General features: G+C 45.2%; 1 protein-coding gene across 1 annotated transcript in view; it reads right to left on the bottom strand.

The window, feature by feature from the left end:
* The window catches only part of LOC124787932 (L-ascorbate oxidase), a 200,455-nt gene that overhangs the window by 66,629 nt on the left and 116,957 nt on the right, over nt 1–16,869 (bottom strand). The window contains exon 2 of the mRNA XM_047254922.1: nt 4,767–5,076. The gene's annotated coding sequence lies outside the window, so the exon portion shown is untranslated. The remainder of the gene's footprint in view (nt 1–4,766; nt 5,077–16,869) is intronic.

The raw sequence follows: 16,869 nt of genomic DNA, 5'->3' as shown, positions 1-16,869 counted from the left end.
ATACTAGAAGGAAAAGTAGTGGAAGTTAATAAAGTAATATAGCAGATGGGCTGGACTGGCTGGTCTCTAAAATAAAAAAAAAAGATAAGCAGCCACTGTGCAGCACACTAAAACGTCCAGTCTAAAAGACAAGGCTAGAAGAACACAGATAGGGAAAAGACGAACACTATCGCCAACAAACAGCAAAGAAAGAGTGAGGAAGAATTATAATGGAGAGAAGGCGCAGGCCTAGAGGAGAAGGCCAGACGCCTACCGTACATTGCGTGATAAAAAACCCATTACGTAAAAACATAAAAGAACATCAGGGGCCACGCAGGATTAGCCGAGCAGTCTAGGGCGCTGCAGTCATGGACTGTGCGGCTGGTGCTGGCGGAGGTTCGAGTCCTCCCTCGGGCATGGGTGTGTGTGTGTGTGTTTGTCCTTAGGATAATTTAGGTTAAGTAGTATGTAAGCTTAGGGACTGATGACCTTAGCAGTTAAGTCCTATAAGATTTCACACACATTTGAACATTTTTTTTTAACATCAGGGGTTGAGGCATTGTCTCTCAATAGCATTGACAGTGTGGCGGAAAGGCTAAAAGTCCACCGCAGAGCGGCTAAAATCGGGCAGTCGAACAAGGTGTGGACGGCTGTCATGTGGGAACCACAGCGGGTCCTCGCTATGGAGGAGGTGACCACGAGTTAGCCAAGTATGGCCGATGCGGAGCCGACGAACGACAACGGAGCCCCTTCGAGTGGTGACCGTGGATGACCGCCACATATTCGTTGTCTCCTTCTTAACACGTAGTTTATTTGGTGTACTGAGAGCGCACCATTCAGTATCCCACATCCGGAAAACCGATCGGAGATTAGCCTCCGGCAGACCGATCTCCAGACTTGGTTTACCGGTAGCCGTTTTGGCCAGCCTGTCAGCAAATCGTTTGTCCGGGATCGCGACATGTCCTGCGGTCCAAATGAAGGACACATGTAGTGACTCCTGGATAGTCATTACCAAAGGATACCGAGGGAAGCACTGGTCGAGAGCGTGTAGGCTGCTTAAGGAGTCACTACAGATGACGAAGGAGTGACTGCGCAGGAGCGGGTACGCTCAAGAGCGCCAGAGATGGCTACCAACTCTGCAGTGAAAACACTACAGCCATCTGGCAAGGACCACTGTTCAGTCTGGCCAATGTGAGCGCAAGCGAGCCATTTTGGTAGTCTGGACAACATACGAAAGAATGTGGCCGACATGTTGAAGGCCGTGCCAGGCGAATCCTTTCAGCGCTGCTACCACTACTGAGTTGTCTGAGGGAAATACTTTGAAGGGAACAATCGTACTGCCTGGCGCCGCGGCTGGTCTCACAGGTGTGTGGCACTTGCTGTTAGTGTAGGAGGAGATTAGATTAGATTAGATTAATACTTGTTCCATAGATCGTGAATACATTTCGTAATGATGTGGAACGTGTCAGGTTAATAAAAGATGTCTGTACAAGATATTACATTACACAAAATATTGCATGACACTAATGTTTAAGTTGTTTTTTTCCCTTAATTTATATCAAAAAATTCAGCCAATGAGTAGAAGGAGTTGTCATTTAGAAATTCTTTTAATTTATTTTTAAATGTTAGTTGGCTATCTGTTAGGCTTTTGATGCTGTTTGGTAGGTGACAAAAGACTTTTGTGGCAGCATAATTTACACCTTTCTGTGCCAAAGTCAGATTTAACCCTGCATAGTGAAGATCATCCTACCTCCTGGTGTTATAGCTATGCACACTGCTGTTACTTTTGAACTGGGTTGGATTATTAACAACAAATTTCATAAGTGAATATATAGACTGTGAGGTTACTGTGAGGATCCCTAGATCCTTAAATAGATGTCTGCAGGACGACCGTGGGTGGGCTCTAGCAATTATTCTGATTACACGTTTTTGAGCAATGACTACTTTTCTACTCAACGATGAATTACCCCAGAATATGATGCCATACGTGAATGTGAATGAAAATAGGCGTGGTAAGCTAATTTACTGAGATTCTTATCACCAAGAATTGCAATAACCCTAATAGCATACGTAGCTGAACTCAGACGTTTCAGCAGACCATCAATGTGTTGCTTCCGGTTTAACCTCTCATCAATGGACACGCTTAAAAATTTTGAAAATTCTACCTTAGCTACAGACTTCTGTTCAAATTCTATATTTAATACTGTAGTTGTGCAATTTACTGTACGGAACTGTATATACAGGGTTACTACAAATGATTGAAGCGATTTCACAGCTCTACAATAACTTTATTATTTGAGATATTTTCACAATGCTTTGCACACACATACAAAAACTCAAAAAGTTTTTTTAAGCATTCACAAATGTTCGATATGTGCTCCTTCAGTGATTCGGCAGACATCAAGCCGATAATCAAGTTCCTCCCACACTCGGCGCAGCATGTCCCCATCAATGAGTTTGAAAGCATCGTTGATGCGAGCTCGCAGTTCTGGCACGTTTCTTGGTAGAGGAGATTTAAACACTGAATCTTTCGCATAACCCGACAGAAAGAAATCGCATGGAGTTAAGTCGGGAGAGCGTGGAGGCCATGACATTAATTCCTGATCATGATCTCCACCACGACCGATCCATCGGTTTTCCAATCTCCTGTTTAAGAAATGCCGAACATCATGATGGAAGTGCGGTGGAGCACCATCCTGTTGAAAGATGAAGTCGGCGCTGTCGGTCTCCAGTTGTGGCATGAGCCAATTTTCCAGCATGTCCAGATACACGTGTCCTGTAACGTTTTTTTCGCAGAAGAAAAAGGGGCCGTAAACTTTAAACCGTGATGTTGCACAAAACACGTTAACTTTTGGTGAATTGCGAATTTGCTGCACGAATGCGTGAGGATTCTCTACCGCCCAGATTCGCACATTGTGTCTCTTCACTTCACCATTAAGAAAAAATGTTGCTTCATCACTGAAAACAAGTTTCGCACTGAACGCATCCTCTTCCATGAGCTGATGCAACCGCGCCGAAAATTCAAAGCGTTTGACTTTGTCATCGGGTGTCAGGGCTTGTAGCAATTGTAAACGGTAAGGCTTCTGCTTTAGCCTTTTCCGTAAGATTTTCCAAACCGTCGGCTGTGGTACGTTTAGCTCCCTGCTTGCTTTATTCGTCGACTTCCGCGGGCTACGCGTGAAACTTGCCCACACGCGTTCAACCGTTTCTTCGCTCACTGCAGGCCGACCCGTTGATTTCCCCTTACAGAGGCATCCAGAAGCTTTAAACTGCGCATACCATCGCCGAATGGAGTTAGCAGTTGGTGGATCTTTGTTGAACTTCGTCCTGAAGTGTCGTTGCACTGTTATGACTGACTGATGTAAGTGCATTTCAAGCACGACATACGATTTCTCGGCTCCTGTCGCCATTTTGTCTCACTGCGCTCTCGAGCGCTCTGGCGGCAGAAACCTGAAGTGCGGCTTCAGCCGAACAAAACTTTATGAGTTTTTCTACGTATCTGTAGTGTGTCGTGACAATATGTCAATGAATGGAGCTACAGTGAATTTATGAAATCGCTTCAATCATTTGTAATAGCCCTGTACTGTGTTTTATGAAAATTTAAAGAAAGTCTGTTTGCTGAGAACCACTTAATAATTTTGTGAGAAACATCATTTACAATTACATCACTGAGTTCTCGGTTTTTGGATGTTATTACTATACTTGCATCATCAGCAAAAACAACTAACTTTGCATCTTCATCAATGTGCAATGGTAAGTCATTAATGTACAGGGTGATTCAAAAAGAATTCCACAACTTTAGGAATTTAAAACTCTGCAACGACAAAAGGCAGAGCTAAGCACTATCTGTCGGCGAATTAAGGGAGCTATAAAGTTTCATTTAGTTGTACATTTGTTCGCTTGAGGCGCTGTTGACTAGGCATCAGCGTCAGTTGATGCTAAGGTGGCGACCGCTCAACAGAAAGCTTTCGACACTAACAGGAAAGTCAACCGTCACAATGTCTGTATATGGAGCACTGAGAATCCGCGGGAAACAACTCAGTATGAACGTGACTCGCCTAAGGTGAACGTTTTCTGTGCCATTTCAGCCAATAAAGTTTTTGGTCCCATTTTCTTCGAAGGTGCTACTGTAACTGGACTACAGTATCTGGAGATGTTAGAGAATTGGCTGTTCCCTCAGCTCGAACAAGAAGCACAACAATTCATATTTCAGCAGGATGGAGCGCCAGCACATTGGCAGTTATCTGTCCGTAACTACCTGAACGTCAACTACCCGAGGCGATGGATCGGCCGCCAGGCAACCCGTGACAGAGCACTTCATCACTGGCCTCCAAGAAGCCCTGATCTTACCCCCTGCGATTTTTTCTTATGGGGGTATGTTAAGGATATGGTGTTTCGGCCACCTCTCCCAGCCACCATTGATGATTTGAAACGAGAAATAACAGCAGCTATCCAAACTGTTACGCCTGATATGCTACAGAGAGTGTGGAACGAGTTGGAGTATCGGGTCGATATTTCTCGAGTGTCTGGAGGGGGCCATATTGAACATCTCTGAACTTGTTTTTGAGTGAAAAGAAAACGTTTTTAAATACTCTTTGTAATGATGTATAACAGAAGGTCATATTATGTTTCTGTCATTAAATACGCATTTTTAAAGTTGTGGTATTCTTTTTGAATCACCGTGTATATCAAGAACAGTAAAGGACCTAAGACGGAACCCTGTGGGAGCCCGTACTCGATAGCCCCCCCCCCCCCCCCCCAGCCAGTTTGAGGAATGAGCTACTCACGCGCCCAGCACGTTGTAGAGCTCCAGCGTGAAGTGGTAGTAGCAGATGCGCGGCGGCTCGTCCTCGCGGCAGGCGCGCGCGCACTCGTCTGGCGCCGACAGCGACGGGTTGCGCCGCAGCTCGCTGAGCGCGCGGCTGCCGAAGTCGATGGTGCGCAGGCCGGCGGCGGCCCCGGGCCCGCGCGCCGGATGCGTCTGCACCAGGCCGTGGCTGGCCGTGAAGTAGTTGGTGCCCGCCGTCTCGAAGACGGTGTCGGGCAGCCGCCAGGAGGGCTCCGCCGTCTGGTCCACCACGACCGCCGCGCGGGGTTCTGCCGAGGCACACACACAGGCATCAGTAAGCGCGCTCTAGGGGCAGTGGCACATTATTCAAGGCACTCAGAACAGGGGTTAATAGTACAGGGTACAATGAAGAACCAAAGAAACCAGTACACGTGCCTATTATCGTGTAGGGACCCCGCGGGCACACGGAAGTGTCCCAGCGCGGCGTGGCGTGCCCTCGACTAACGTCTGAAGTAGTGCTGGAGCCAACTGATACCATGCATCCTGTAGGGCTGTCCATAAATCTGTAAGAGCACGTTGCAGATAGGCTCAATAATGTTCGTGTCTGGCGACTTTGGTGGCCAGCGGAATTGTTTAAACTCGGAATAGTCTTTCTGGAACCACACTGTAGCCATTCTGGACGTGTAGGGCGTCGCATTGTCCTGCTGGAATCACCCAAGTCCGTTGGAATGCACAGTGGAAATGAGTGGATGCAGGTGATCATACGGGATGCTTACGTACGTCTCACCTGTCAGAGTCCTATGTACACGTATCAGGGGTCCCGTGTCACTCCAACTGCACACGCCCCACACCATTTCAGAGCCTCCACTAACTTCGACAGTCCCCTCCTGACATGCAGAGTCCATGGTCTCACGAGATTGTCCACATAACCATGTACATCCATCCCCTGGATACAATTGGAAGAATAGTCTTTCTGGAACCACACTGTAGCCATTCTGGACGTGTAGGGCGTCACATTGTCCTGCTGGAATCACCCAAGTACGTTGGAATGCACAGTGGACATGAGTGGATGCAGGTGATCATACGGGATGCTTACGTACGTCTCACCTGTCAGAGTCCTATGTACACGTATCAGGGGTCCCGTGTCACTCCAACTGCACACGCCCCATACCATTACAGAGCCTCCACTAGCTTCAACAGTCCCCTCCTGACATGCAGAGTCCATGGTCTCACGAAATTGTCTACATAACCATGTACATCCATTCCCTGGATACAATTGGAAGAATAGTCTTTCTGGAACCACACTGTAGCCATTCTGGACGTGTAGGGCGTCGCATTGTCCTGCTGGAATCACCCAAGTCCGTTGTAATGCACAGTGGACATGAGTGGATGCAGGTGATCATACGGGATGCTTACGTACGTCTCACCTGTCAGAGTCCTATGTACACGTATCAGGGGTCCCGTGTCACTCCAACTGCACACGCCCCATACCATTGCAGAGCCTCCACTAACTTCAACAGTCCCCTCCTGACATGCAGAGTCCATGGTCTCACGAAATTGTCTACATAACCATGTACATCCATTCCCTGGATACAATTGGAAGAATAGTCTTTCTGGAACCACACTGTAGCCATTCTGGACGTGTAGGGCGTCGCATTGTCCTGCTGGAATCACCCAAGTACGTTGGAATGCACAGTGGACATGAGTGGATGCAGGTGATCATACGGGATGCTTACGTACGTCTCACCTGTCAGAGTCCTATGTACACGTATCAGGGGTCCCGTGTCACTCCAACTGCACACGCCCCATACCATTACAGAGCCTCCACTAACTTCAACAGTCCCCTCCTGACATGCAGAGTCCATGGTCTCACGAAATTGTCTACATAACCATGTACATCCATACCCTGGATACAATTGGAAGAATAGTCTTTCTGGAACCACACTGTAGCCATTCTGGACGTGTAGGGCGTCGCATTGTCCTGCTGGAATCACCCAAGTACGTTGGAATGCACAGTGGACATGAGTGGATGCAGGTGATCATACGGGATGCTTACGTACGTCTCACCTGTCAGAGTCCTATGTACACGTATCAGGGGTCCCGTGTCACTCCAACTGCACACGCCCCATACCATTACAGAGCCTCCACTAGCTTCAACAGTCCCCTCCTGACATGCAGAGTCCATGGTCTCACGAAATTGTCTACATAACCATGTACATCCATCCCGTCGATACAATTGGAAACGAGACTCGACCGATCAGGCAACATGTATCCAATCATCACCAATGTGCTTTTGACGGGCAAAAGCGAGGCGTAAAGCTTTGTGTCGTGCATTCATCAAGGGTACACGAGTGGGCCTTCGGCTCCGAAAGCCCATATCGATCATGTTTCGTTGAATGGTCCGCACGCTGACAATTGTTAACGGCCCAGAACTGAAATCTGCAGCAATTTGCGGACGGGTTGCACTTCTGTCACGTTGAACCATTCTCTTCAGTCGTCGTTGGTCTTCCGAGATTGAGGTCCACTCCATTCGAATTCTCAATTGAATTTAAATCCGAACTTGTCGACGGCCATCTCAGAAACACGACTTTGTTTTGGCAGACCTGTGAATCCCAACCTTATCGAGTTGGAATAGTAAATTATAATCGACATATTAATCACACATACGGACCAATTCAATTTCCGACGTTCCAGTATAATCATCGGACTTCATTTTGGAGTGCACCCATGCGATTATGGGCGATTATGCTACCGAGACCATAACACTGCCACCGCCAAAGTTTCCGTTCATCCGACCGTGTTCTTCAGCACGGAGATCGTATCGGTAATACTGGAAACTATCTGGCGCACCCACATTCAACTACTTCTCTTCACAGAAAATTATTTTGTTCCATAGTACGCTCCATGACATATGTTCTTCTGCAAACTTCAATCGAACCTCCTGATGTGAATTCTTTAAAGGAGGCGTACGTCGCCGTTTCTTGAGCCAGCATTTGTCTGACGAGTCTGGAAGTGACTGATAACTGCAAATCAACCACGTTTTGACAGGAACACAAGCTGTTGACTTTTGTTTTACGCACAATCAAACCCATATCTGATACTGACGATTTTCATGTCTGGACATATTTACCATTTTTGCCATACTGTGCACTCCGTCTGACAACATTATTGATAAGAAAATTGGAACGCCCTAATATCTTAGCAATATGGTGATTAGATAGGTCTGTTTCTTTGTACACCTTAATACTTGCTTGCTCGTCACCCAATCACCCAATAGATGCCTTCCACGCGGCATTATCACAATAACCGCCGTACGACGTTAGCAGACACACCTCCATACAGTAGAGAACTGGTGGCATTCACACTGTGCGCATCGTCTACCGGATCTGTCGTTATACCAACTTTGCGCCGATTCAACCAGAAATTCCAACTTTTTTTCAACTTAAGGCTCTCGCCTAATTCTAATGGCGAGATGAGAATGTATTTTGTCTTACTTTGTTGTAAACCGGACGGGAAAAATTCGTACAATATCAAATACGTAAATAAATATGTTATTCCACAAATAACCATGTGCCTTTATACCAGTTTCCACTACTGTATCTGGCGTTCAAAACGCATATGCGAGATTTACATATTCTCTCGCTCGTTGCCCTCAAACTACTAGTCCCACAGAAAAAAATGAACAGGGTCTTTTTGTAGGAAATTTAAAATACTTAAATTTTGTACTGGGATATGTTTTCGCTAGACGCCGTAGTTTTGGAGTTATTCAAGAGAAATGTACAAAAGTGACCTTCAAACGCACCCAACACTTCGCCCCTACCTGTCGAGATTTCATGGCACTCCTTCCGACCACCGTATAAAAATTTGCGACTGCACCAATTAATTCCCACATTCGACCTTTCCTGGTCTTCATTGACCGGCCTTACTACGCCAATGGCTTAGTAGAGCACTTACAAATAGTAAAATTGACGTTTATGTAAATTTTTCCTAAAAATTTGTGAATTTCAATAGTATGAAATAAACAATTGCGTCGTTGTATTCGTCAAGACTTCCGACTACGAAAATACTGTGCTTGTAAGGGTTAAGTTTGGTTCGAATTGTCAACGTAAGTATTTTTAGCGTAATGTTAACAAAAGGCGTTCTTCTTTCACATAGAGGCAAGGTTCTGTGGCACCACAAAACTATGTTTAGTCAAATACAGTACTGTCCAAACCAATATTAGACTTCACAAACTTTTTACTTGTAATGATTGGCTTATTGGTTAAAGAACGCAGCCTTTTGTTACAGATTTATCCAAAATACAGCAGAAACTCTAATTTTTACACAACCTTGACGTGGCCTTCACCTCTTGTGAAGAATGTTGAGCCGCGCAATAAACCGACAGGGGCGTTCGTACCAGCTGGGAAGCTGGACAACAGGTCCAAGAAAGGGAACGGCAAACCTGTTCCAGCAGAACGCTGTCTAGAAAGCGTTGACGCGGTGTCTTGCACGCAATTGTAGAGCCGCCGGACGTTTGAGGAGGAAAAAACCAGCTCCATAAATTGGATTAAGTGGCAACGAGAGGCGGCTGCTAACCATCTGTAGTCCGGCGCAAAAGTCGCCTCAAGTGCCACCGATGAGCGGTCTTGATAATCCAATTGCCAGTGCTGGATGTTCTCAAATGTCAATTCTGTTCGGTTCAAGATTCCTAGAATCGAGTCTCGTGATACAAAGCCAGGCCGTGACACCGTAACCACCAGATGACATCCAGGACAGTCACGAGGCACAGAATGGAGAGCGGTCGGATTGATAAAGACTTGATGTGCAACTATACTGCCGTAGATATTTGGAGTTACTCCAGTTTCAATTGATCTTACAGCTGTTAGCGGGCACGTGGCGAAGAACCAATTGAGCGATCAAAAGGGCTGAGTGCATATCCAGATCCTCAGGACAAAATACGGAGCATTAACATGGGAGGCAGCTAAGCTAAGATCCTGGTCATGATCTACCAGGCTCGGCCGGACATTTGCAACCGTACGACTTGTAACACTCCCTTCAAGGAATGTACCTTCTGCTCGAAAATAAGAACCGCGTCTGGGTGATCACGGTGTATACGAATGGCCGCATAAACACACCGACTGGCAAACCTCTTCCACAGAGGACTGTTGCCGAAGAAGTTGGACTGGTAACATGACGGGATTTTGTTTTCCTGTAGCTGAAAATATTTGTCTAAATTTGTTGGTTTGTTTATAGAATTCTGAGTTATCAAGTTTGTAACCTATCTCTCGTGTTATTCCGGATGTACATAAAAGCTTTCGGGTCTGACAGTGGCATCGTAATTGTGTTAAATAAGACAAAGGACTTGGACGATCAGTTGAACGGAATGGATAGTATACTGAAAAGAGGTTATAAGCTGGTCATTAATAAAAGTAAACAAGGGCTATGGAGTGTAGTCGAATTGAGTACGGTTATGCGGAGGGAATTGGACTAGAAAGTGAGACACGGAAAATGGTAGACGAATTTTCATATTCGGGCAGCAAAATAATTTGAAAGATTTGTACACCAAATGAAATGCTAGTAAATCACAGTTAGTTTGGTATATTAACATTTGGTGTTCTTTGAATGCAAATATAATGAAAATTTTCACTTTTTTCGGAAAGTCGTCACTTTAAATATCTTTGCATACTCAACACGTGACCGATACACAGTCGCTGATTTCCAGAGGTTGCGTTGTTAAGAAAAGCGCGGGCGCCTTAGTGGGTAACAAGCGAGTCGAGTCGAATCGCTGCCTTGCGCAGTAGCAGTTGTGGAATCGTGGAGAGAGGGTATCGTTGTATCATGGCGGAATGATCAGCTTGGGTAGCATACGTGCGGCACAAAGATTGCTATTTGAGATATTCCGTGATGCGTAACTTTTGGATGAAGGATGATTTTTAAGTTGACAGGATAAAGAAACAGCACTTCAGAAAAAGGTAACTTATTTTGTTAGCGGCAAGCACGAGTTCAGTAGCTACTGCTGTGCAAAGATTTTATTGTGCCCAGAAATATCTACGTGTTTGTAATCAGGGAGAACTATCAACTACGTGTTCAGTATTCTAATTATCATTTAGATTAGTTAAATAGTAATGTATTACGAATTCAAGAAAACAAATTTTTGTAATAGAAATATTTTGTAGAGGTAGACATTATCGAGTATGACGATGCGGAGAGAGAGAATGCTGGTTATTCGTATTAGATGGAGTTCACTTTTGGGTCATTAAAAGCATTTCAAAGTACTTCGTTTTGTCATTTATAGATATTTCATAAAGAATATCCTCAATGTTCAAAGAAATATGTTGGGTAAAATTTGCATTGTCAAGACTTTTGCGTGAACAATAGTTAATAATTTTGAAAGAGAATCAAGAACTAATTTCCTGAAACATCAGCTTGAAAGTAAAAAGAATAAGAAGGCAAACTGGCACGCAGTTATTTATTTCAGATCATCATTTGCGGTGCATGGAGAGCAGAGAGAAGTTATCCGTTGCAGGATAAGAATTTATTGTAGAGCCTGAAGGAACGGAACGTTGGAAGAGATTTCGCTATTGCAGCCGGTCGTCGTAAATTTCACTCCACGATCTTTCAATTGGACACCTGCCAGTCACTTGGAGATGACTGCCAGGTGTCAAGTTGAAATATCGTGAAGTTTACGACGACTGACTGCAATCTCGAAACATCTTCGAACATTCAGTTCACCAGGAAAATTTTAAATTTCATTCTAAAGAAACGTTTTTGGCAGAATATTAGAAACAGATTTCAGTTAGTGAAATTTCATGTAAATTCAACACTCGCGTTTTTGTTATTGGGCACATTTAAATTAATTAACAATTCTGAGTATTCTTGTGAATCATTCTTTTGTGGAATCTAATGTACAGAGAGATACATTTTACATTACTATAATCATATCCCTAAAAAGTGATTTGCATAAATAAGTTCATGTTCAGAAGTAGGGTCACTACACCGATTGTAGATCTGAATCTGTAATCGGAATTTAGTGATCGGACAGTTCTCAGATTTTCAAGCAACTTACGGGGATTCAGCCAGGTAATATTAACAGCGACCGCCGATATTTCGACGGTAGCACACCCCGCCATTTTCAAGGCAAACTGCAACGGACAGGTCGCTGTTAGTACAAATATCACCTGGCTGAATTCCCGTAAGTTGTTTGAAAATTGTGTACGCCAGGAGACACTCAGTTCTCAGATTGTTGTCGAGGAATTCAGTTACACGCAGTTTCTCCGTAAGACGCCCAGTTATAGAAGTAACTTTAAAACCGACTACGGTAGAAGTAAAGAAGATAGCAAAAAAAGCGTTCCTGAAAAAGAGGAGTTTGCTAATAGTGAATATAAATTTAAGCGCCAGGAAATCTTTTCTGTGGGTATTTGATTGATGGTGAACGGAACCGAGGGACCGCTACGGTCGCAGGTTCGAATCCTGCCTCGGGCATGGATGTATGTGATGTCCTTAGGTTAGTTAGATTTAATTAGTTCTAAGTTCTAGGCGACTGATGACCTCAGAAGTTAAGTCGCGTAGTGCTCAGAGCCATTTGACGGTGAACGATGACTCTAAACAAGAGGAGGACAGAGGCTTTTCAAATGCAATGTCACGGAAGGATGGTGAAGGTTAGAAGGGAGTTGGGTTGTTTTGAAAATCAGCCTTATGCAATCACAATTTATTTTTGTATTTAGCCAGACATGTTTCGACACCTATGTGTCATCTTCTGTGGGTCATTTTTATATTTCTGTGAAATGCAGTATCAAATTTATGATAATTTATCTATTGTAGGACTAAGAATTATAATATGTGGATTTTACTTTGTTCCATGTAGACGTTCACCTTAAGATTACATTGGTAAATGAACTGCATTATTATTCGTCTGTTTTTTGTGCCCTTTTTCGTCGTTTTTTTTGACAGCATGTCATCTGCAAACTAGCCATGCTGCATCTGCAAAATGCACGTATTATAATTCTTAGGCCTACAGTAGATAAATTATTATAAGTTTGATATTGCATTTTACAGAAATAAAAAAATGACCAACAGAAGATGACACATAGGTGTCGAAACATGTCTGGCTAAATACAAAAGTAAATTGTGTTTGGATAAAGCTGATTTTGGAAACAGCTCAACTTTTAAATCGCAAACACGGAAAAACGTGAAGAGGAGCTTCAAACCTTAGTAAAACGAGTTCGAAGCGAGGTTGGTATGAGTGTTGGGTGCAGTAGTAAACGCGGGTACGACTAGACTTGCAGAAGTTGATTACCGTAGATATCTGCATCGAACTAGCCTTTAGAATGATGAGTGCAACGATGTAGACGAGAGAGATATTTCGTGCACGTTGTGACAAGTTCGCCGGCCGCGGTGGTCTCGTGGTTCTAGGCGCGCAGTCCGGAACTGCGGGACTGTTACGGTCGCAGGTTCGAATCCTGCCTCGGGCATGGATGTGTGTGATGTCTTTAGGTTAGTTAGGTTTAAGTAGTTCTAAGTTCTAGGGGACTGCTGATCTCAGATGTCAAGTCCCATAGTGCTCAGAGCCATTTGAACCATTTTTTTGTGACAAGTTCTTCGAGAGTAAACTAGCAATTTCGGAACGCGGACTTCCTTGTGTGAAGCAGTATAGTTTGGCGTCACTGGAAGTTTGTAAAAGTAGTTTTGTCCGCGCCGTGTGCAACGATCCGGCTGTCCGCGGGTGTAATTATCGCTGCACCGGGGCTCTCGTGAAAGGGACCGCTCGCGTGCCGGAGGTGTACACGCTGGGTGCGAGATGTTGTCCGGGCTGACTTTCGCCGCGTGATTTACGGCTGACAGGAGGGAGCAGGCGCGGAAGAGGGGCGGCAAGTGGGCCAGCGGCCGGGCGGTCGCGTGCCTCGCCCGCCTGCACTGCACCCGTTCTGCCACCCGGCGTCCCTCTGACTGCGCCAGGGGTGGCGAGTACTGTAGCTGTGCGAACGGAGCGCGCAGTTCCACGCAAACCGGTCTGCACTCGTCTACGGCGCTACCTAAGAACGCCACATGCGTAGCCCTCGCTGCAGCCGCACCGCTAGTGCAGGGTTCTGCGTGCAGCCGGCGCACGCGGCGCCTTGTCCAGTGTTTCTGCTCCGGCGCTCAGGCACTGACAGCACGGGTTCCGCTGTATAAGGCGCTGCAACTTGCTGGCGTGTCGCCTGGCGCTGGCGCCAGGACCTGAAGCTGCGCGCACCGACTCACTTAGCACGCTAACAGAAGACATGCACGATGTTTGCACCTAACATCTGGTTGCCGTGTTGCGCACGCGCAGAGGGCACTTTTCTCTTACCGTGCTCCTCGCCCCTCTGGTAGCGGACAGCTCGTGGCGCGACCCTAGTCGTACCGAGGTGCCCGATCGTTCGCAGCTACACTACTGGCCATTAAAATTGCTACACCACGAAGATGACGTGCTACAGACGCGAAATTTAACCGACAGGAAGAAGATGCTGTGATATGCAAATGATTAGCTTTTCAGAGCATTCACACAAGGTTGGCGCCGGTGGCGACACCTACAACGTGCTGACGTGAGGAAAGTTTCCAACCGATTTCTCATATACAAACAGCAGTTGACCGGCGATGCCTGGTGAAACGTTGTAGTGATGCCTCGTGTAAGGAGGAGAAATGCGTACCATCACGTTTCCGACTTTGATAAAGGTCAGATTGCAGCCTATCGCGATTGCGGTTTATCGTATCGCGACATTGCTGCTCGCGTTGGTCGAGATCCAATGACTGTTAGCAGAATATGGAACCGGTGGGTTCAGGAGGGTAATAAGGAACACCGTGCTCGATCCCAACGGCCTCGTATCACTAGCAGTCGATATGACAGGCATCTTATCCACATGGTTGTAACGGATCCTGCAGCCACGTCTCGATCCCTGAGTCAACAGATGGGGACGTTTGCAAGACAACAACCATCTACACGAAAAGTTCGACGACGTTTGCAGCAGCATGGAGCTGATAGCTCGGAGACCATGGCTGCGGTTACCCTTGAAGATGCATCAGACACAGGAGCGCCTGCGATGGTGTGCTCAACGACAGAACCTGGGTGCACGAGTGGGAAAACGTCATTTTTTCGGATGAATCCAGGTTTTGTTTACAGCATCATGATGGTCGCATCCGTGTTTGGCGACATCGCGGTGAACGCACATTGGAAGCGTGTATTCGTCATCGCCATACTGGCATATCACCCGGCGCATTGACGGCACCTTGAACAGTGGACGTTACATTTCAGATGTGTTACGACCCGTGGCTCTACCCTCCATTCGATCCCTGCGAAGCCCTACATTTCAGCAGGATAATGCACGACCGCACGTCGCAGGTCCTGTACGGGCCTTTCTGGATACAGAAAATGTTCGAGTGCTGCCCTGGCCAGCACATTCTCCAGATCTCTCACCAACTGAAAACGTCTGCTCAATGCTGGCCGAGCAACTGGCTCGTCACAATACGCCAGTCACTACTCTTCATGAACTGTGGTATCGTGTTGAAGCTGCATGGGCAGCTGTACCTGTACACGACATCTAAGCTCCGTTTCACTCAATGCCCAGGCGTATCAAGGTCGTTATTACAGCCAGAGGGGGTTGTTCTGGGTAGTGATTTCTCAGGATCTATGCACCCAAATTGCGTGAAAATGTAATCACATGTCAGTTCTAGTATAATATATTTGTCCAATGAATACCCGTCTATCATCTGCATTTCTTCTTGGTGTAGCAATTTTAATGGCCAGCAATGTATTTACAGAGGTTGGAGTAGTAATGACTCATTTTGAAACGTGGACTCTCGCAATTTTGAAGTAACATTCCTCTCGATGTGCAACACCTTTCTTGTAGCGTACACACCGTAGTTTCTAGGCACCTCGGTTACATTCTCATACAATTCGCTTTGAGCTAAACAGAGCGTGGCTTTCAGGAGAAAAGTCGACCATTACGTAATACGGGGAGTAACTCACAACTGGGTCACCTCAACAGCTCATAATGTTGAGAATGGCTGTGATGTGGGGTATGAGTGGGTTACGGTCGAGTGGGGTGTGTCTCAGGGATCAGTGTTGGGACCACACCTGTTCCTTATTTATATAAATGATATGCCCTCTAGTATTACGGGTAACTCTAAAATATTTCTGTTTGCTGATGACACTAGCTAGTAATCGATGTTGTGTGCAACTTTGGCTCTGTTTCAAATAGTGCAGTTCATGACCTAAGTTCATGGCTTGCAGAAAATAAACTAACGCTAAATCACAGTAAGACTCAGTTTTTACAGTTTGTAACGCACAATTCAACAAACCTTACGTTTTTATTTCACAGAATGGGCATATGATTAGCGAAACTCAACAGTTCAAATTCCTAGGAGTCGTGGAAAGCCCACGTTCAGGATTTTGTTCAAAGACTTAATGCCGCCATTTTTACTTTTCGAACGGTATCTGAAGTGAGTGATCGTTCGACACGAAAATTGGTCTACTTTGCTTATTTCCACTGGCTTATGTTGTATGGTATTATATTTTGGGGTAACTCTTCCCACTCTGAAAGGATATTTTTGGCTCAGAAACGGGCACCTCGTGCAACAAGTCGTGTAAGTTCACGAACCTCTTGTCGATCCTTCTTCACGAGTCCGGGTATTTTGACAATATACATACATACATACATATATATATATATATATATATATATATATATATATATATATATATATTGCTTACTATCGTTTCTTGTTAACAATATCAGCTTATTCCCAAGAATAAGCAGCTTTTACTCGGTTAATACTCGGCAGAAATCAAACATGGATTTGGATCGGACTTCCTTAACTCTAGTGCAGTAATGTGTGCAGTATACAACTGCATGTATTTTCGATAAACTGCCACTCGAATTCAAAAATCTCAGCAGGAATCGATGCGCTTTCAAATCGAAACGGAAGAGTTTCCTCGTGGGTCACTCTTTCTATTCTGTCGAGGATTTCCTTGAAAAATTAAGCTGATTCTTGTTGGTATTGTCGCTAGCATTTACTTAAAACTTACGATTTGCCTTTTTTTGGGTTCATAAACATTTTAGTTTTATCTAGTATTACTTTTATGTTGTAATTTCATGTACTGGCAC

Source organism: Schistocerca piceifrons, chromosome 3, assembly GCF_021461385.2.
Source record: "Schistocerca piceifrons isolate TAMUIC-IGC-003096 chromosome 3, iqSchPice1.1, whole genome shotgun sequence".
In the NCBI taxonomy this organism is placed as follows: Eukaryota; Metazoa; Arthropoda; class Insecta; order Orthoptera; family Acrididae; genus Schistocerca; species Schistocerca piceifrons.
The sequence above is the reverse complement of the archived record's forward strand: the minus strand, read 5'-3'. Positions and strand labels throughout refer to the sequence as shown.